The 22139-nt window shown below is 39.9% G+C and overlaps 1 pseudogene across 1 annotated transcript in view; it reads left to right on the top strand.

The window, feature by feature from the left end:
- Window positions 1–21556, top strand: part of LOC309863680 (conserved oligomeric Golgi complex subunit 8 pseudogene) — a 297813-nt pseudogene extending 276257 nt beyond the window's left edge. The window contains exon 5 of the transcript XR_014316656.1: window positions 19077–21556. The product of XR_014316656.1 is annotated as a conserved oligomeric Golgi complex subunit 8 pseudogene (transcript). The remainder of the gene's footprint in view (window positions 1–19076) is intronic.
- The last annotated feature ends 583 nt before the right edge of the window (window positions 21557–22139 follow it).

Here is a 22139-nt window from a genome sequence, read left to right as displayed (position 1 = left end):
TTTTAAAATTATTTTATTTTTTTTCTTTAAAGATATTTATTTATTTATTTATTTGACAGAAAGATATCACAAGTAGGCAGAGAGGCAGGCGGAGAGAGAGAGAGGAGGAAGCAGGCTCCCTGCTGAGCAGAGAGCCCAATGTGGGGCTCGATCCCAGGACCCTGGGATCATGACCTGAGCCAAAGGTAGAGGGTTTAACCCACTGAGCCACCCAGGCACCCCATAATTTTTAAAAATTATTATACCAGATAATTGTTTTGCTTTTTTTCAGATTCTTCTAGCCCTCAGGCTAGTATTTTTCTTGCCCCACTGCTAGATATGATATGCTAAAAAATTGATTAATGTACTAGTTAATATTGATAACATCTACCGATTAAATTATTTTTAATTTTTTAAATCCATATATGATCTGTTATGATTTTTATTTTTGTTTTTTTTGGTTGGGATATAATGAATGTATGGCATATTAGTGTACAACATGTGTACAACATGATTTGCTATTTGTATATATTACAAAATTATCACCACAATAAGTCTAGTTAACAGCTCTTACTGCACATTTGTAAATGTTTTCTTGTGATAAGAACTTCTAAAATCTACTCTCTTAGCATATTTTAAATATAAAATACAGTATAGATAATTTTAGTCACTTTACTATATGTTACATCCTCAGGACTTATTTCCTTTACACCTGGAAGTTTGCACCATTTGACCCACTTGACTCATTCCACCCACCCTCTACCCACCACCTCTGGCAACCATCAATCTGTTCTCGGGTTCTTTCAGTTTCATTTTTTGTTTTCGTTTATTTGTTTTTCAGATTCAGATTACACATAAGTGAAATCATACTATGCTTTCCTTTTTCTGTCTTATTTCACTTAGCATAATACTCTCACAGTCTACCCACATTGTCACAAATGGCAAGATTTTTTTTTAATGGTTGAATAGTATTCTATTTGATATATACACCACATTTTGAAAAATCCATTCATCCATCAATGAACACTTTGGTTGTTTCTATATCATGGCTATTGTAAATAATGCTGTGATGAATATGGGGATGAATGTATCTTTTCAAATTAGTGTTGCTATTTTCTTTTAGTAAATGGCCAAAAGTAGAATAGCTGGATCATAAGGTAGGGTTTTTTTTTTCCCTTTTTACTTTTATTGTATATATGGTTTTTTTTGAGAAAGAGAGAGTAAGAAGGGTGGGAAGGGAAAAGAGGAGAGGGGGAGGAGAATTTTTTTTTTAATTTTAATTTTTTTAAATTTTAATATACTATTAGTTTCAGATGTAGAGTTCAGTGATTCTTCAGTATAACATCCACTGCTCATTGTATCAGGTGCCCTTCTTAATGCCCATCCCCCAGTTACCCGTCTCCCCATCCTCCTCCCCTCTAGCAACCCTCAGTTTGTTTCCTGTAGTTAAGAGTCTTATGGTTTGTCTCCCTCTCTGAATACTTCTTGTTTTATTTTTCCCTCCCTTCCTCTATGCTCCTCTGCTATATTTCTTAAATTCCACATGCGAGTGAAATCATGTGATAATTGTCTTTCTGTGATTGACTTATTTTGCTTAGCATAATACCCTCCAGTCATTCTATGTCATTGCAAATGGCAAGATTTCATTTTTTTCCTGGCTGAGTAATATTCCTCTGTGTGTGTGTGTGTGTGTGTGTGTGTGTGTGTGTACATACTCACATCTTCTTTATCCATTCATCAGTTGACGGACATCTGGGCTCTTTCCATAGTTTGACTATTATGAACATTGCTGCTATAAACGTTGGGATAAAGATGCCCCTTCAGATCACTACATTTGCATATTTGGGGTCAATAGCCAAGTAGTGCAATTGCTAAGTCATAGGGTAGCTTTCTTTTAAGAAACATATAAAGTATGGACAGCTACATGCAGAAGAATGAAACTGGACAATTTTCTTACACCACATATAGAAATAGACTCAGACCTGAATGTGAGACAGGAATCCATCAAAATTCTAGAGAAGAACACAGACAGCTTTTCTTTTCTTTTTCAAGATTGCTTTGGCTATTTGGGGTCTTTCCTAGTTCCATATAGATTTTTGGATTGTTTGTTCCAGTTCTGTGAAAAAGTTGATGGTATTTTGATAGGGATTGCATTGAATGCATAGATTGCTCTAGGTGGCATAGGCATGCTCATCAGGGATATTGGTCTGTACTTCTCCTTCTTGGTGGGGTCTTTGTCTGATTTTGGGATCAAGGTAATGCTTGCCTCACAAAATGAGTTTGGAAGTTTTCCTTCCATTTTGATTTTTTTGAAACAGCTTCAGGAGAATAGATATTAATTCTTCGTTAAATGTTTGGTAGAATACCCCTGGAAAGCTATCAGGCACCGGGCTCTTGTTTAGTGCAAGATTTTTGATTACTGCTTTAATTTCCTTACTGGCTATGGATCTCTTCAGGTTTTTTTAAAATTTCTTCCTGGTTCAGTTTTGGTCATTTATACATCTCTAGGAATGCATCCATTTCTTTCAGATTGCCTAATTTGTTGGCTTATAGCTGCTTATAATATGTTCCTCTTAAAATATTTTTTTATTTTTTATAAACATATAATGTATTTTTATCCCCAGGGGTACAGGTCTGTGAATCGTCAGATTTACACACTTCACAGCACTCACCATAGCACCTGCCCTCCCCAATGTCTATAACCCCACCCCCACCCCCCCAGCAACCCTCAGTTTGTTTTGTGAGATTAAGAGTCACTTGTGATTTGTCTCCCTCCAAATCCCATCTTGTTTCATTCATTCTTCTCCTACCCCCTTAACCCCCCATGTTGCATCTCCACTTCCTCATATCAGGGAGATCATATGATAGTTGTCTTTCTCCACTTGACTTATTTCGCTAAGCATGATATCCTCTAGTTCCATCCATGTTGTTGCAAATGGCAAGATTTCATTTCTTTAGATGGCTGGATAGTATTTCATTGTGTATATATACCACATCATCTTTATCCATTCATCTGTTGATGGACATCTAGGTTCTTTCCATAGTTTGGCTATTGTAGACATTGCTGCTATAAACACTCGGGTGCACATGCCCCTTCGGATCACTACGTTTATATCTTTAGGGTATATACCCAGTAGTGCAATTGCTGGGTCATAGGGTAGTTCTATTTTCAACAATTTGAGGAACCTCGATGCTGTTTTCCAGAGTGGTTGCACCAGCTTGCATTCCCACCAACAGTGTAGGAGGGTTCCCCTTTCTCCGCATCCTTGCCAGCATCTGTCATTTCCTGACTTGTTGATTTTAGCCATTCTGTCTGGTGTGAGGTAATATCTCATTGTGGTTTTGATTTGTATTTCCCTGATGCCGAGTGATATGGAGCACTTTTTCATGTGTCTGTTGGCCATCTGGATGTCTTCTTTGCAGAAGTGTCTGTTCATGTCTTCTGCCCATTTCTTGATTGGATTATTTGTTCTTTGGGTGTTGAGTTTGCTAAGTTCTTTATAGATTTTAGACACTAGTCCTTTATCTGATATGTCGTTTGCAAATATCTTCTCCCATTCTGTCAGTTGTCTTTTGATTTTGTTAACTGTTTCCTTTGCTATGCAAAAGCTTTTGCTCTTGATGAAATCCCAATAGTTCATTTTTGCCCTTGCTTCCCTTGCCTTTGGCAATGTTCCTAGGAAGATGTTGCTGTGGCTGAGGTCCAAGAGGCTACTGCCTGTGTTCTCCTCAAGGATTTTGATGGATTCCTTTCTCATTTGAGGTCCTTTATCCATTTTGAGTCTATTTTCGTGTGTGGTGTAAGGAAATGGTCCAATTTCGTTTTTCTGCATGTGGCTGTCCAATTTTCCCAACACCATTTATTGAAGGGGCTGTCTTTTTTCCATTGGACATTCTTTCCTGCTTTGTCGAAGATTAGTTGGCCATAGAGTTGAGGGCCTATTTCTGGGCTCTCTATTCAGTTCCATTGATCTATGTGTCTGTTTTTGTGCCAGTACCATGCTGTCTTGATTAGGACAGCTTTGTAATAGCGCTTGAAGTCTGGAATTGTGATGCCACCAACTTTGGCTTTCTTTTGCAATATTCCTTTGGCTATTCGAGGTCTTTTCTGGCTCCATATAAATTTTAGGATTATTTGTTCCATTTCTTTGAAAAAAATCAATGATATTTTGATAGGAATTGCATTAAATATGTGCATTGCTTTAGATAGCATAGACATTTTCACAATATTTGTTCTTCCAATCCAGGAGCATGGAACATTTTTCCATTTCTTTGTGTCTTCCTCAATTTCTTTCATGAGTACTTTATAGCTTTCTGAGTATAGATTCTTAGCCTCTTTGGTTAGGTTTATTCCTAGATTTCTTATAGTTTTGGGTGCAGTTGTAAATGGGATTGACTCCTTAATTTGTCTTTCTTCTGTCTTGTTGTTGGTGTAGAGAAATGCAACTGATTTCTGTGCATTGATTTTATATCCTGACACTTTACTGAATTCCTGTATAAGTTCTAGCAGTTTTGGAGTGGAGTCTTTTGTGTTTTCCACATATAGTATCATATCATCTGCGAAGAGTGATAATTTGACTTCTTCTTTGCCGATTTGGATGCCTTTAATTTCCTTTTGTTGTCGATTGCTGATGCTAGGACTTCTAGTACTATGTTGAATATCAGTGGTGATGATGGACATCCCTGCCGTGTACCTGACCTTAGCAGAGAAGCTTTCAGTTTTTCTCCATTGAGAATGATATTTGCGGTGGGTTTTTCATAGATGACTTTTGTGATACTGAGGGGTATATACCCTCTCACCCTACACTGTGAAGAGTTTTGATCAAGAAAGGATGCTGTAATTGGTCAAACACTTTTTCTGCATCTATTGAGAGTATCACATGGTTCTTGTTCCTTCTTTTATTAATGTATTGTATCACATTGAATGATTTGCGGATGTTGAACAAAACCTGCAGCCCTGGAATAAATCCCACTTGGTCGTGGTGAATAATCCTTTTAATGTACTGTTGAATCCTATTGGCTAGTATTTTGGTGAGAATTTTCGCATCTATGTTCATCAAGGATATTGGTCTGTAGTTCTCTCTTTTGATGGGATCCTTGTCTGGTTTTGGGATCAAGGTGATGTTGGCCTCATAAAATAAGTTTGGAAGTTTTACTTCCATTTCTGTTTTTTGGAACAGTTTCAGGAGAATAGGAATTAGTTCTTCTTTAAACGTTTGGTAGATGTCGCTCTCGACCCGCAAGAACGACCTGCAGACGAGGTGAGTGGCAAACTTCTTTATTGACAATCTTCAGCCCCGGGACCCCGTACAACGATTATAGCCCCAAGTTATAGAACACAGCGGATAGAAAGCAACCAATCACCACATAACATGACTAGTATAACACCCAATCAGAAGGGACACAGATGACTTCAGTCTGGAGCATGCAGGGTGCTCGTGTCTAATGACGTGAGCTCCCGAAACTTATTGTTCACTTACTCCTGTGCCTTTCCCATGGTCCCTGGTTAATCTTATACTAGTCCCGATACTTCAGTACAGGTTGTGCGTTCCCCTTGAGCGCCCCCACATACCATAGGTTAAACATTCACCTGCCCTTCTCCTCAAGCCTCGCCTAGTACGTGACTCCTAGCTTCTGCTGCATGGCTCTCCACAGGTAGAATTCCCCCAGGAAGCCATCTGGCCCTGGGCTTTTGTTTGTTTGGAGATTTTTAATGACTGTTTCAATCTCCTTACTGGTTATGGGTCTGTTCAGGCTTTCTATTTCTTCCCGGTTCAGTTGTGGTAGTTTATATGTTTCTAGGAATGCATCCATTTCTTCTAGATTGTCAAATTTGTTGGCGTAGAGTTGCTCATAGTATGTTCTTATAATTGTTTGTATTTCTTTGGTGTTAGTTGTGATCTCTCCTCTTTCATTCATGATTTTATTTATTTGGGTCCTTTCTCTTTTCTTTTTGATAATTCTGGCCAGGGGTTTCTCAATCTTATTAATTCTTTCAAAGAACCAGCTCCTAGTTTCATTGATTTGTTCTATTGTTTTTTTTTTTTTTTTTTTTGGTTTCTATTTCATTGATTTCTGCTCTGATCTTTATTATTTCTACCCTCCTTCTGGGTTTAGGGTTTCTTTCTTGTTCTTTCTCCAGCTCCTTTAGGTGTAGTGTTAGGTTGTGTACCTGAGACCTTGTTTCTTGAGAAAAGCTTGTATCGTTATATATTCTCCTCTCAGGACTGCCTTTTCTGTGTCCAACAGATTTTGAACCATTGTGTTTTCATTATCATTTGTCTCCATGAATTTTTTCAATTCTTTTTTTTTTAAAGATTTTATTTATTTATTTGACAGAGAGATAGCACAAGTAAGCAGAGCAGCAGGCAGTGGGAGAGAGAGAAAGAGGCCCTCCGCCGAACAGGAAGCCCGATGCGGGGCTCGATTCCAGGACTCCAGAACCATGGCCTGAGCCGAAGACAGCTGCCTTAACAACTGAGCCACGCAGGCGCCCCAATTCTTCTTTAATTTCCTGTTTGACCCATTCATTCTTTAGAAGGATGCTGTTTAGTCTCCATGATTTTGGGTTCTTTCTAAATTTCCTCTTGTGATTGAGTTCTGGTTTCAGAGCGTTGTGGTCTGAAAATATGCAGGGAATGATCCCAATCTTTTGATACCAGTTGAGACCTGATTAGGACCGAGGATATGATCTATTCTGGAGAATGTTCCATGTGCACCAGAGAAGAATGTGTATTCTGTTGCTGTGGGATGAAATGTTCTGAATATATCTGTGATGTCCATCTGGTCCAGTGTGTCATTTAAGGCCTTTATTTCCTTGTTGATCTTTTGCTTGGATGATCTGTCTATTTCAGTGAGGGGAGTGTTAAAGTCCCCTACTATTATTGTATTATTGTTGATGTGTTTCATTGATTTTGTTATTAATTGGTTTATATTATTGGCTGCTCCCACGTTAGGGGCTTAGATATTTAAAATTGTTAGAACTACTTGTTGGACAGATCCTTTGAGTATGATATAGTGTCCTTCCTCATCTCTTATTATAGCCTTTGGCTTAAAGTATAATTGATCTGATATAAGGATTGCCACCCCTGCTTTCTTCTGATGTCCATTAGCATGGTAAATTGTTTTCCACCCCCTCACTTTAAATCTAGAGGTGTCTTCACGTCTGAAATGAGTTTCTTGTAGGCAACGTATAGATGGGTTTTGTTTTTTTATCCATTCCGATACCCTGTGTCTTTTGATTGGGGCATTTAGCCCATTAACATTCAGGGTAACTATTGAGAGATATGAATTTAGTGCCATTGTATTGCCTGTAAGGTGACTGACTGTTACTGTATATTGTCTCTATTTCTTTCTGATCTACTACTTTCAGGCTCTCTCTTTGCTTAGAGGACCCCTTTCAATATTTCCTGTAGAGCTGGTTTGATGTTTGCAAATTCTTTGAGTTTTTGTTTGTCCTGGAAGCTTTTAATCTCTCCTTCTATTTTCAATGATAGCCTAGCTGGATATAGTATTCTTGGCTGCATGTTTTTCTCGTTTAGAGCTCTGCATATATCTTGGCAGTTCTTTCTGGCCTGCCAGGTCTCTGTGGATAAGTCAGCTGCCAATCTAATATTTTTACCATTGTATGTTACAGACTTCTTTTCCCGGGCTGCTTTCAGGATTTTCTCTTTGTCACTAAGTCTTATAAATTTTACTATTAGGTGATGGGTGTGGATCTATTCTTGTTGATTTTGAGGGGGGTTCTCTGTGCCTCCTGGATTTTGATGCTTGTTCCCTTTGCCATATTAGGGAAATTCTCTCCAATAATTCTCTCCAATATACCTTCTGCTCCCCTCTCTCTTTCTTCTTCTTCTGGAATCCCAATTATTCTAATGTTGTTTCATCTTATGGTGTCACTTATTTCTCGACTTCTCCCCTTGTGGTCCAGTAGCTGTTTGTCTCTCTTTTGCTCAGCTTCTTTATTGTCTGTCATTTGGTCTTCTATATCACAAATTCCGTCTTCTGTCTCATTTATCCTAGAAGTAAGAGCCTCCATTTTTTATTGCACCTCATTAATACTTTTTTTGATTTCAACTTGGTTAGATTTTAGTTCTTTTATTTCTCCAAAAAGGGCCTTTATTTCTCCGTACAATTTTCTCTAATATCTTCCATGCCTTTTTCAAGCCCAGCTAGCACCTTGAGAATCGTTATTCTGAACTCTATATCTGACATATTACCAATGTCTGTATTGATTAGGTCCCTAGCCTTCGGTACTGCCTCTTGTTCTTTTTTAGTGGTGAATTTTTCTGCCTTGTCATTTTTTCCAGATAAGAGTATATGAAGGAGCAAGTAAAATATTTAAAGGGTGGCCAAGACCCCAGGAAATTATGCTTCAACCCAATCGGAAGAGATCCCAAATCATGGGGGGGAGAAAGGGGATAAAAAGAGGTTCAGAAAAAAAAAAAAAAAGAAACAATTAAAAAAAGAAAAAGAATAAAAGAAAAAAGAAAAAAATATATATTAGATAATCCAGTTTAAAAATGTTAATAAAGAAAAGGGTAAAAGATTAAAAAAATTTAGCAGATGAAGAAAAAATAAAATTGAAAAAAAATTTAAATTAACTGCAAGACTAATGAGTCATGGGGAGAAAGCCATGAGTTCAGTGCTTTGCTTTCTCCTCCTCTGGAGTGCAGTGGAATCTGCACTCCTTGGTAGGTGAATTTGGTCCTGGCTGGATTTCTTGTTGATCTTCTGGGGGAGGGACCTGTTGTAGTGATTCTCAAGTGTCTTTGTCCCAGGCGGAGTTGTACTGCCCTTACCAGGGCCTGGGCTATGTCATCTGCTCAGGTTCGCTTTTGGGAGCTTTTGTTCCCTGAATGCTTTCTGTAGAGTTCCAGAGGACGGGAATGAAAATGGCGGCCTCCCAGTCTCCGGCCCAGAAGAGCTGAGAGCTCGGGGCCCCACTCCTCAGTATGCCTCAGAGAACAGTGCCCATTTACTCCTGTCCCTTTGGTCTCCAGCTGTGCTCTGAGCTCACCAAGCCTGCGACTCATTCAAGGTAACCCCGAGCTGAGAGCTCACTCCTCAGCTCTGTGTCTGTGGCTAGCTTCCCTGTTCTAATCCCTGCAAGCTCTGTGACACTCAAACATCCCCAATCCTTCTGTGACACTGCGGGACCTGAGGCCATGCTGACCCTGTGTGGACTTCACCCTGGTTTAGCCTCTGGAGCGATGTTCCTCAGCGGAACAGACTTTTAAAATTTCTGATTTTGTGCTCCATTGCTCCACCACTTGCCAGGAGCCGCCCCCTCCCCCTGGGGTCTATCTTCCCGTCGCTTTGGATTCACTTCTCTGCCAGTCCTACCTTTCAGAAAGCGGTTGATTTTCTGTTTCTACATTGCTGTTCTTCTTCTCCTTGATCTCCCCTTGGATTTGTAGGTATTTGCAATGTTTAGATAAGCTATCTACCTGATCTCCTACTAGCTGCAGTAGCCTTAGCCTGCTACTTCTCCACCTCTTGACTCCTCCCCCTGCTTATAATATGTTCTTACAATGGTTTGTATTTCCTTGGTGTTGGTTCTGAGCTCTTCTCTTTTATTCATGAATTTATTAATTTGGGCTGTTTCTCTTCTCTTTTTGAAAAGTCTGGCTAGGGGGTCTCTCAATTTTATTAATTATTTCAAAGAGCCAGCTCCTAGCTTCAATGATCTGTTCCACTGTTGTTTTGGTTTCTATTTCATTGATTTCTTCTCTAATCTTTGTTAATACTCATCTGCTGGGTTTAGGCTTTATTTGTTACTCTTACTCCAGCTCCTTTTTGGTGTATAGTTAGGTTGTGTATTTTAGACCTTTCTTGTTTCTTGAGAAAGGCTTATATTGCTATGTACTTCCCTCTTAACACCGCCTTTGCTGCATCCCAAAGGTTTTAAAAAGTTGTGTTTTCATTTTTGTTTGTTTCCATGAAATTTTAAAATTCTTTGATTTCCTGGTTAACCCTGTCATTATTTAATAGCATCCTCTTTAACCTCTATATATTTGTTTTCCTTCCAAATTTACTCTTGTGCTTGCTGAAGTTTTAAGGCATTGTGGTCTAAAAATATGCAGAGAACAATTCCAATTTTTTGCTACCAGTTGAGACCTGATTTGTGACCCAGTATGTGATTTATTCTTGAGAATGTTCCATGTGCACTCAAGAAGAATGTGTAGTCTGTTGCTTTAGGATGGAATACTCTTAATGTATCTGTGAAGTCCATCTGGTCCAATTTGTCATTCATAGCCTTGTTTCCTCATTGATCTTCTGCTTAGATAATTTGTCCAATACTGTAAGTGGGGTGTTAAGGTCTCCTATTACTATTGTATTATTATCAATGTGTTTCTTTAATTTTGTTATTAATTGGTTTATCCATCTGGCTACTCTTGTGTTAGCATAAATATTTATAATTGTTAGATCTTCTTGTTGGTTAGACTCTTTGAGTATGACATAGTGTCCTTCCTCAACTCTTTTTACAGTCTTTGGCTTAAAATCTATTTTTTTTCTGATGTAAGGTTTGCCCCCCTAACTTTCTTTTGATGTGCATTAGCATGATAAATTTTTCTCCACGCCCTCACCTTCAATGTGGAGGTGTCTTTGGAACTAAAATGAGTCTCTTGTAGACAGCATATTGATGAATCTCATGTTTTTATCCAAGCTGGCATCCTGTGTCTTAATTGGGGCATTTAGCCCATTTACATTCAAAGTAACTACTGAAAGATATGAATTTAGTGCCATTGTATTACCTGTAAAGTCACTGTTACTTTATACTGTCTTTGTTCCTTACTGGTCTAAGTTACTTTTGGGCTCTCTTTGCTTAAGGGATCCCCTTTAATATTTCTTGCAGAACTGGTTTAGTGATCATAAATTCTTTTAGTTTCTGTTTGTTCTGTTTGTCTGTTTATCTCTCCTTCTATTCTGAATGACAACCTTGCTGGTTAAAGTATTCTTGGCTGCATATTTTTCCTCATTTATCACCCTGTATATATCATGCCAGTCCTTAATGGCCTGGCAAGTCTCTGTGAATAGGTGTGCTGCCAGCCTTGTGTTTCTACCTCTGTAGGTTAATGACTTCTTATACCTGAGCTGCTTTCAGGATTTTCTCTTTGTCTCTGAGATTTTCAAGCTTCACTATTATATGTCAAAGTGTTGACCTACTTTTGATTTTGAGGGGGTTCTTTGTGCCTCCCAGACTTGAATGCCTGTGTCCTTCCTCAGATTAGGCAAGTCCATAGCTATAATTTGCTCAAATATGCGTTCTTCCCCCACGCCCCCCCCCCAACCTCTCTCTTTCTCTTTCCTCTTCCTTTGGGACCCCTATTATTCTAATATTGTTTCACTTTACGGTATTACTGATTTCTGGAATCCTCCCTTTGTGGTCCAGGAGTTGTTTATTCCTCTTTTTCCCAGTTTCTTCTCCAACATTTTATCTTCTATATCACTGATTCTCTCTTCTGCCTCATTTATCCTAGAAGTTAGAGCCTCCTTTTTTTTTTTTTTTTTTTTTTTTTTTTGCATCTCAGTAATACTCTTTTTGATTTTGACCTGATTAGATTTTTAGTTCTTCTATTTCTCCAGGAAGGGACTCTGTAGTATCCTCTATGCTTTTTTCAAGCCCAGCTGGTATCTATAATTGTTTTTCTGAATTCTAGTTTCAACATTTTCCTAATATCTATATTTGTTAAGTCTCTGGCAGTTAATATGGTCTCTTGTTCTTTTTTCTGGGGTGAGTTTTTCTGTCTTGTCATTTTATCTGGAAAATAATATATGAATGAGAGAACAAAATACAAAAATATCAACCATGACCCCAGCTAAGTATACATTAAACAAATCAGAAGATATCAGAAACCAAAAAAGAAAAAGAAAGAAAGAAATAATCAAACAGGTGGGCAAAACAGTGTTAGAAGAAACTAGATCCCAAAATTGTAAAGAAAAGAAAACTTATATATACAAAATAAAACTGAATGCAATAAAAGGAAACAAAAAATAAAGAATATGTATAAAAATGTAAATGTAAAAATGAAAATTAAAAAAGACAAAATAGTTGATAAAATAAGAAATTAGTTGAAATGGAAAAGAAAAAAGAAATTTTAAACTGAAATATTAAAGAATCACGAGGAAAAAACCTCAAATTTTATATACTGTTTTCTCCAAGTGCTGGAGTTGTGCAGTTCTATGTGATTGGTAAACTTGATATTAACTGATGTTCTTACTCGTCTTCTGGGGGAGGGTGCCTGTTGCACTGATTCTCAGGTATCTTTGCCCAGGTGGAGTTGTACTGCCCTTGCTAGGGAGCTGGGCCCACCCTAAGTGGTTCCAGATTGCTCTGTGTGGCTTTATTTCCTTGAAGGCTTTTGGTGAGGCTTTAGAGGATGAATATAAAAATAGTGATGCCAGATCTCCAGCTCCAAGCTGAAAGATTGCCACCCCCAGTCCTTAGTAGGCCCTAAGGGAAAAGCAGTCAGTCACTTTTGTCTCCCTGGTTTTAGTCTGCAGTACCTGATCACCCAGCGTAGAACCAGGCTTTTAAAAATATCAAGTAGGTGACTTGCTGGGAGTCTCCAAACCCTGCAGATTTCTGTACCTCTCACCTATGCTGCTTCTCCTGGGGGAGGGAGAGGGGATCTTGCTGCGGTTCTGCTGCTGCCGGAAACCTGCTTAGTGAGGGGCTTCCACCAAAATGTCTCTCTCTACCTCACTTGCTCAAAAGTACAAAAGAAACAGTTCTAAACAAGTTCCTTTTCCCTCTTCCTTCGTACCTTATGTTTTGTTATTTAGTTATGTTTTTGTTTCAAGTTTTTATTTAAATTCTACTTGGTTAACATATAGTGTAATATTGGTTTTAGGAGTAGAATTTAGTGATTCATTACTTATAGATAACACTCATCATATATTGCTTATCACAATAAGTGCCCTCCTTAATCCCTGTCACCGATTTAGCCCATCCTGCAACCACCTCCTCACAGTAATTGTCAGTCTGTTCTCTATCATTGAAAGTCTCTTAGTTTGCCTCCTCCCCTCTACCCTAACTTCTTTCTTTACTTTTCATACATTAAAAATTATTTGAAATTCAAATTTAACAGGATATCCCACATTTTATCAAGCTACACTGTTTCTAAGGTAATCTTAATTTTTCTAAACTTTGTATAGGAATAATTGACAAATATAATTACATATATTTAAAGTGGACATTGTAATGATTTGGTATACATACATATTGTGGAATAATTGCCAAGGTCAAGATAATTAACATGTCCATCACTTCACATGGTTTTTTAAAAATATATTTTATTTATTTATTTGAGAGAGATAGAGAATGAGAGAATGAGAACATTCTCTCATATGAGTTCACTCTATCCTTAATTGCCATGATTAGTTTAATACATGACTAATCATGACTAATGAGGACATGAGTGGGGTGAGAGGCAGAGACAGAATCAGACTCCCTACTGAGCAGGGAGCCCAACATGGGGCCTGATCTCAGGATCCTGGATCTCAGGAACCTGAGCTGACAGCAGACGTTTAACCAACTGAGCCACCCCGGCGCCCAATCACTTGACATGTTAATTTTGTGTGTATGTGGTGAGAATTCTTAATGTCTTTTCTAAGCAACTTTACACCATATTGTTAATTATAGTCATAAGATTGTACATTAGATCTTTAGAACTTCTTGTAACTGGAAAGTGGTACCCTTTGACCTGTATTACCTCCTTTCCCCCTCCCTCCAGACCCTGGCAACCACCATTCTGTTTTCTGTTTCTATGAAATTGTTTTTGTTAGTTTAGATTCCATATAAGTGTTATTACATAGTATTTGTTTTCCTAGATCTTTTTATTTCACTTATCCTAATGCATCCAGGTTCATCCATGTTTTTCCAAATAGCAGGATTCACTCCTTTTTTATAGCAGAATAATATTCCAATTGGGAGAATGTGTGTGTCTATGTATACCCCATATTTTTTTTTTATCCATTCATCAATTGAAAAACATGTAGGTTATTTCCTTGTCTTGGCTAATATGAAAAGTACTGCAATGAACATGGGTGTACAGATATCTCCTTGAGATACTGATTTCATTTCCTTCAGATACGTACTCAGGATTCTGATTGTTGGATTATGACATTTTACAGGGTATATTTGATTGAAATTTAAAAGGATCCAGAAAACATATTTTTGAAATAGTACCTAATGTGTTCTGAATCAGGAGGAAATCCAGAAGGTGAATGTGTATGTCTTTGAGGATAGTGAGCAGCTCCTAGCATGGGTTGTTGAGACCATATATAAATAGGCCTATTCTGTGATTCTTTCAGATTGTATCCCAGTTATTATTATGATATATAATTTTTTCTGTGATGGTGAAATATTTTTAAGTAGAAAAATTCAGAAATAAACAGAATAAGAAAAATGGAATTTATAGCGCAAAAAGATGTAGAAAGAGAACCGAGCAACTGCTTATGGGGCAGTTGATTTTTTATTTGATTTGTTATTACTTTCTGCATTTCTGTCATCACCTCTTTCTTTCTACTTCAGGGATTCCTTTTACTTCTCTCTCTGTAACTCATATTTATTTCAAAGAATATCTTATCTGTATTTATAGCAATGCATAGGAAATTAGCCTCACATCTTTCTTAATCATCAACATCTGCTTTTAAGTTAAATGTGTCCATCTGTTTGTTAATACAACTCTCCCACCTGCATTTAAGGGACACAAACACTGTTTGTCTTATATATTAGACAGGCGGCTAAGGGCAAAGACTAAGTCTTTTCATAATAATGGCATGAAGATGTTTAACAGATGGTTAAGACAGTGCATTCTTGTTTTTTAGTTGCAGTAATTATGAGTTCACTCTATCCTTAATTGCCATGATTAGTTCAATACATGACTAATCATGCTTCTCTAAAATAGAGTTGCTAGCAGGGAGAGCAGTGGTGGGTCCCCTGAGGAACATTTCTCACTACTATTTGACTAACCTAATTTTTCTTTCTTGGTCTCCAGAAGTTAGGGAGATGTTATGTAAATTCAAGAAGTAATAGGAATTCTCTAGCTTCCGCATGATATTTGCTCAATGATTAACACCTTCTTCTTGTCTCTTTGGGGAACTCATAGAGATCCTTTCTCCTCTGATTTGAAGTAGACATTTTTCTTGAAAAATATGTGCATCAAAAGTGAACAGAAATGTTGTCTTTAATATAAAACCTCAGTAGCTGGAATTTAAACCAGTCTCTGGGAGCATACCTACTGCTTCTCTGAAGCATTTGCCAGCTGATGGGAACCACTCACTGATATTTACTAAATTTAATCTTATTCTGGAATAACTAGACTATGGCTTTAAATGAATTTAGAGTGTTTTTGCATTTTTTCCCCCTTTCAATGAAAGATGATTCTATGGCAGTGCATTTGTGTTTCCTTCTCATTTTTCTTAAACATTTTTCAGGTCTTTGAGCCAGGCTGCTCTAAATGATCCTGGTGAGATGGAGATCTTAAGATTTTTATTCCTTCTTGAGTCCATTCATTTAATAAATGAGGAAATAATAACCTTGGCCACATGGTTCTAAGTACAAGACATGTTCTGCTGGAGATCTGGTGAAGATAGTATGGGAAAGCAGGTGGATTGTAGGGTTAATGAAAGTGGGGGTGAGAAGCCAGGTGGCCTTTGGATGGTGAATATGGATTGTTGAGTGTAACCACTGTGGCTTCAGCACTGAAACTCCAGTGCAGGTCCTCCTTAGAGTAGGTGGGAGCCTGTCTTGGCACACTGAGCTCTCTGAGCTCAGCATCATCCATACCATCAACATCTTCTCACTGAAATTTAAGCTCAGTGAAGTAAGCTGCTAAAGTTGGAGTATACAAAAGCACATCCTGGTTTATAAAAGCTGTTAATGTTGATTAGCCATAATATAATTTCAGAAATAGAAATTTTAGTTTCCAGGGGCAGCTGGGTGTCTTAGCCATTAAGTACCTGCCTTTGGCTAGGGTCATGATCCTGGGGTCCTGGGATCAAGCTCCTCATCAGGTTCCCTGCTTAGTGAGAAGCCTGCTTTTCCCTCTGCCTCTGCGCCTCCCCCTGCATATGCTCTCTGTCCTGCTGTCTCTTTCTCTGTCAAATAAATAAATAAAATCTTTAAAAAAGAAATTTGTATTTCTAGAATTGTTTTTTCTGTGTGAAGGTTTTAAATGTTTGTCTGAAAAATTTTAAGTCACTTTTTATCTTTCCTTACTTGTTTAAAGGATCACATTTGTTATCAAGAGAAATAAAGTGACTTAAAAATTCTGGTGACTTTAGTGGAAATGTAAATTGGATAAAAGTCATTTTGACTCATCTCATCCTGATCTTTTATAGGGTTTCCCCACCTTTTTCTGCCTAGGATTTTGGTCTTATTCCTCTATGCCCTATTTGGGCCCTGAATTTTTCATGTTTTTGGCTTTCCTCATTCAAACTAGTCTGGCCTCTGTGAGAATTCCCTGGGGGGACTTATCCAGATGCCAGAACAAATCTGAGAAACTCCTTTTTCACTAAGATTAAATTGATGATAAGAGCACAAGTGCCACCAGAAAGGGATCCACAAACACTGACTATCAAAGCTTTATTTTATTAAAGAAAAAACTCAAACTCAGGCAATTTAATTAACTTGCTCGGTTATATGGCTTTTAATTTATTTTGCTACAGAATTGGAATCTAGGTTCTTTGTTTATAACTCTAATGTAATAGTAACTATTAATGTTTATCAAACTTTTGTCATTCCCATGCCCCCTGTGTAAGTTAGTTAATACACTTTAATAGATTTTTATTATATTTTTTCCTTAAGATTTCTAAAATCATGGATTAGAAAATAAAGGAATTTTGAATTTATGTATATACACATACATACATATACATACTCATATGCATGCATATCCCGAGATACACTAAAATAAAACATTGCTTAAATAAATAATGGTTACCTATAGGCTGCTTAAAATCATTTTGGGGACCACTAGTGGGGTGTGGCTACACTTTAGTAAACTAGGAAACACAGAATTATAGCTGTGAACTCCTTTAATGCCTTAATCTACCTCTCTGGGAATTTTTGGCACTTTGGTTGGTAACCTGGGAGGAAGGAGAGAGAGGTCTCCTTGTTTAAATTATTCCACAGAGCTAGTGGCTCCCCCTTTGGGGTCAGACATTTTTGAGTTTTGAGTAAGATTGAGGCCAGGGTGATAGCCATAAATCTAAGGGTAAGTAAAAGTATATGCCTTTCAAAGTAAAACCTTGTTTTCAATATTCTCCTTCAACAAGAAGTTTTTCTAAGGAAGAAAATTATTTACTTCCCTTATAATGCTAGATGCTGATGGTATAGAATGAGGAGGAAGACATGGTCCTTGTCTTGAAGAAGATACTATCTCTAAGCAATGATAATTGCAGGCAGGTGGAGACAAGTTCCACTGTACTTGTAGGGAAATTGGACCCATTTCATCATTTTTTTTTCTTCCCCCAAGTACAGTGACTACTCCAAAGGGGGAGAGCTATTAACCTCATGACTAGGCATGGAGGGTGAAGGGTAAGTTGCTGGGAGAGTTGACAGTAAAGTTCTGCTTTGAGACAAAGCGTGTGAACAGGGCAAGAGGGCAAAGAAAGGACAATTTGGGAGAAGAGTTGGAGGTTAGGCCCCTTGTGCCACTCCAGCTGCCTTAGACTTGTGCCGAGGTGGTCCTATGGTGAAAGGCTCTACCCTCTATTGCTATGTGTCCACTTAGGGTCTTTCCTCAGCCTTCATAGAGATCTTGATGCTTGACTTTGTGTTGAGATCTTGAAACTCTTAGATTTGTTTATTTACTTAGTTTAAATTAAGTTGTACGCAGACAGAGCTGGTTTGGTTCTCTAGGGCTTCATGCTCCTGTGTCCAGGATCCTCATCCTTACCTTTCCTGGAGGTGCTGAGCCCTTCCTGCCCTGCCTGAGAACTTGAAAAATCATCCTGAAAAGAAAAACTGAAAACAAAAATCAAAAGCACCACTAGATTTTGAATCTGCATTTCCTTTAAATCTGCTTGGCTGTTTTGAGGATGCCTCACACATTTGTAGTCTTTTTATGTGATTGATGTAACATACACTTAATAGTGCCTACAATGTGCCAGGCACTCTTAAAAGCACTTTACAAATAAGAACTCTCATAATAACCCCATGAGAACGTACTATTATTGCTTCCATGGCAAGTGAAATTTGTGCTCTGCCCAGACCTTGTCATGTAGCCTAGCCCCAAAGCATTCCCAGACCTAATAACCAGTGCTTGGTTCTCTGATATAGCCCTGCCCTCGGGCTACAGGAGCATGTTTTGTCTGTGTTTATGGAGGGCATTTGGGAATTTATGTCTCCTTGGCACAGCCCTGAATCAATGACTGAGAGGGTTCTGTCTCCCTTGACCCTGATTAAAATTACTTTAGGGTAAGACCTGCACTATTTCATAGCTCCCCTAAGGGACCAATCTAAGGTTTCCATCTGTGGGATTCTGCTTCATCTCATATGTTGCCTTCTCATCCTTCCTCCACTTCTCTACTTACCTATTAGTTTTCCCAAGATCATTTCCTAATAAATTAAAATTTTCACTTGAATTATTATTTCAGAGTTTACTTCCAGGAAGCTGTACCTATATCAATCTTAATTTTATAGTTAAGGAAACTGAAGCTACAGCGGTTAAGAAATTTGCCTAATGTCACTCAGGTGGTAATTGTAAGGCTTGGGATTCTAACTGGAGAGGTTTGTCTTCACTGTTACCTTGACTGGCAGAAGGAAAAGGCTGGAGACCCTCATGGGACAATGAAGGAAGCCTTCATTAAGGAAGGTGGTGCAAGGTTGAGATTTTCTAAGAGTACCAAGGATAGGGTTAGATGAATTGGAAAGAATTCTCCAGAATCAAGATGAAAGTGATTGTTAGAAAAATGCAGAGGGCAATCTGTGGTCTTTGTCGGGGCTGGATGAGAAGAAGTGAGGAGCTGCAGTTCAATGGGCATAAAATGTCTGTTAAGTAAGCTGATTCAATTCTAGTTAACTGATGTAAAACATTCTACCTGTAGTTAATACTACTGTATTGTACGCTTACAAAGTTTAAAAGGGTAGATCTGGGACGCTGCTGCTGGAAGATGGCGGCGACGGCGACCGTCGCTTCGTCAGCCACGGAGCCTGCCACAGCGACGGCCCCTGCCGCAGCTCTCGGGGAGGCGGAGGATGAAGGGCTCCTGGCATCGCGGTTCCGAGACCGTTTCCCCGAGGCCCAGTGGCGGGGGCGGCCCCACGTGGGCCGCTACCTCCGGGAGCTGAGCGGCTCCGGGCTGGCGCGGCTGGCGCGGCTGAGACGCGAGCCCCAGCGCTTGGCGGAAGAGCGAGCGCAGCGGCTGCAGCAGACGCGCCACTTGGCCTTTGCCAACGACAAGACCTTCATCCGAGGCGCCGAGTGCACCGAGCGCATCCACCGCCTCTTTGGCGACGTGGAGGCGTCGCTTGGCCGCCTGCTCGACCGCTTGCTTGCCCAGCTTCCAGCAGAGCTGCAGGAACTTTGTTAAAGAGGCTGAGGAGATCAGCTCCAACCGCCGGATGAACACCCTGACTCTAAACCGGCACACAGAAATCCTGGAAATCCTGGAGATTCCTCAGCTAAGGGACACCTGTGTCCGGAACAGCTATTATGAAGAGGCCTTGGAGCTTGCAGCCTATGTGCGCCGACTGGAAAGGAAATATTCCTCCATCCCTGTCATCCAGGGCATCGTGAACGAAGTGCGCCAGTCCATGCAGCTGATGCTTAGCCAGCTGATCCAGCAACTAAGAACCAACATCCAGCTCCCCGCCTGCCTCTGTGTCATTAGCTTCCTCCGGTGCATGGATGTCTTCACTGAGGCTGAGTTGAGGGTGAAGTTTCTTCAGGCCTGAGATGCTTGGCTCCGCTCCATTCTGACTGCCATCCCCAATGACGATCCCTATTTCCACATCACAAAAACCATTGAGGCCTGCCGTGTCCATCTGTTCGATATCATCACCCTGTACCGTGCCATATTCTCTGATGAGGACCCATTGTTGCCCCCTGCCATGGGTGAGCACACTATAAACAAGAGTGCCATCTTCTATGGCTAGGTGCTACAGAGAGTCTCACAGTTCCTGCAGGTGCTGGAGACCGACCTTTACCGGGGGATTGGTGGTCGTCTAGATTCTCTGCTGGGTCAGTGCATGTACTTTGGGCTGTCCTTCAGCCGGGTTGGGGTTGATTTCCAGGGCCAGTTGGCTCCTGTTTTCCAGCGGGTGGCCATCAGCACTTTCCAGAAGGCAATTCAGGAAGCAGTGGAGAAGTTCGAGGATGAAATGAATTCCTACACCCTCATCTCAGCTCCAACCATCCTGGGCAGCAGTAACCTGCCTGCTGCTGTGCCAGTCACTCAGCGGGGGACCCTTCAGCCACCCATGGTACTCTTGGATTTCTCCCCACTTGCCTGCTTCCTCAACAATATTCTGGTTGCCTTCAATGATCTGCGCCTCTGCTGCCCTGTGGCCCTGGCACAGGAAGTGACTAGGGCCCTGGAGGATGCTCTTGTCAAGGTAACCAAAACAATCCTGGCCTTCCATCGCGCAGAAGAGGCTGCTTTCAGCAGTGGGGAGTAAGAGCTCTTTGTCCAGTTCTGCACTGTCTTCCTGGAAGACCTTGTTCCTTATTTAAATCGCTGTCTCCAAGTCCTTTTTCCACCAGCACAGGCCTTCCACCCACTCAGCTCTCCAAGTACGGAAACCTTGGGCATATGAACATCGGCCTCGTCCAGAAGCCTCTTGCCTTCCTCCTGCCTAAGAGAGAGCTGGTCCTCTGGATGACAAGGAGCTGGCGCCGGAGCTCGCAGCTCCAGCACCCGCTGCCGAGGAGTCAGGCATGGAACCCGCCACTGCAGCTCGCCCTGAGGATGCGCAGGAGCAGTCGGACTCCACTGAGGCGCCGCCAGCTGAGGTCCCTGGTGCGGACACCTAACGGGCGGGGCGGCCAGCGCTTCCTGCCGCGCCCGCGGAGAGGGCTGGACCCCAAAGGGGAGCAGGTCGTGTGGCAGGCGAGCGGATGGGCAGCCCGAATCATCCAGCACTAGATAGACCACTTGCAGGGCTGCCTGTTCATTGACAAAATGGACAGCAAGACATTTACAAACATCTACTGGATGGAGGTGAATGATTAATTTTTTTCTGCTGCATCTGAGGATTCTGGAAACCAAAACACGGACACTTGGGATTTGAGCTGGGGTTGACTTGCCTGGTATCAACTTGATACTGGTTTGGTCTGACAGAAAACAGTGAATTGCCAAACCAGGTTAGAGGAGTATATCAAAAATGTTTGCCCTGAAATCAGCTATGGACAAAATATTACCTTCAACTTGAGAAGAAAATGAACTCCCCTGAAAGAGTGAACATTTCCTGATGATTTTGTTGGTAATAATTGGGGAAAATAAATAACCACTCTTAGTAGACATCATTTCATAGACCTGTATAATGTACCCTGAGCCAAGATTTGATAATGACATAGTCCCTAATATCTGAAAGCTTTGTTTAAAAATGCCGGTTAAGACTGTGGTTGACCATCAAAAAAAAAAAAAAAAAAAAAAAAAAGGGGTTGATCTCATGTTAAGTGCTCTTACTATAATTAGGAAAAAAAAAAAAGAAAGAATGAAAATACTGAGAAGCAAAGCATTGTGGTCAAGAGCACAGACTTCAAGGTTAGACAAACGTGATATGGATTCTGTTTCAGCCAACACCTGCTGTGTGATACTGTTCAAATTGCAACAACTCTCTTGAGTTTCTGACTTTTCATCTGGGAAATGGGGTCAGTGATTTCTACCTCAGAAGGTTGCATGGAATAGTTCACACTGCCTAACACATAGCATTATGCATAAATACATTAATAGCCATTGTAAGTCCCGAATCTTTGCAAAAGGTAGTGTGTTTATTTTAAGGACAGGAAGGTAGAAAGAAATGGAAAAATCTGACACAGAGTAGAGAACAAAACAGATTTTTTTTTTTTTTTGTATTACCTAGTTACCTCTTTTAACATGGTAATCACAAATCTTTAGCTATATTTGTCTTATGATAGTATTTGTGGGCTAGCCTGGGAATCGAACCATAAATAAGTAGTGGAGACATTGACCAGCTGTAAACT

The sequence above is a fragment of the Mustela nivalis genome (assembly GCF_964662115.1).
Source record: "Mustela nivalis genome assembly, chromosome: 1".
NCBI classification, from domain to species: Eukaryota; Metazoa; Chordata; class Mammalia; order Carnivora; family Mustelidae; genus Mustela; species Mustela nivalis.
This window is presented reverse-complemented; position numbering and strand designations above follow the sequence as displayed.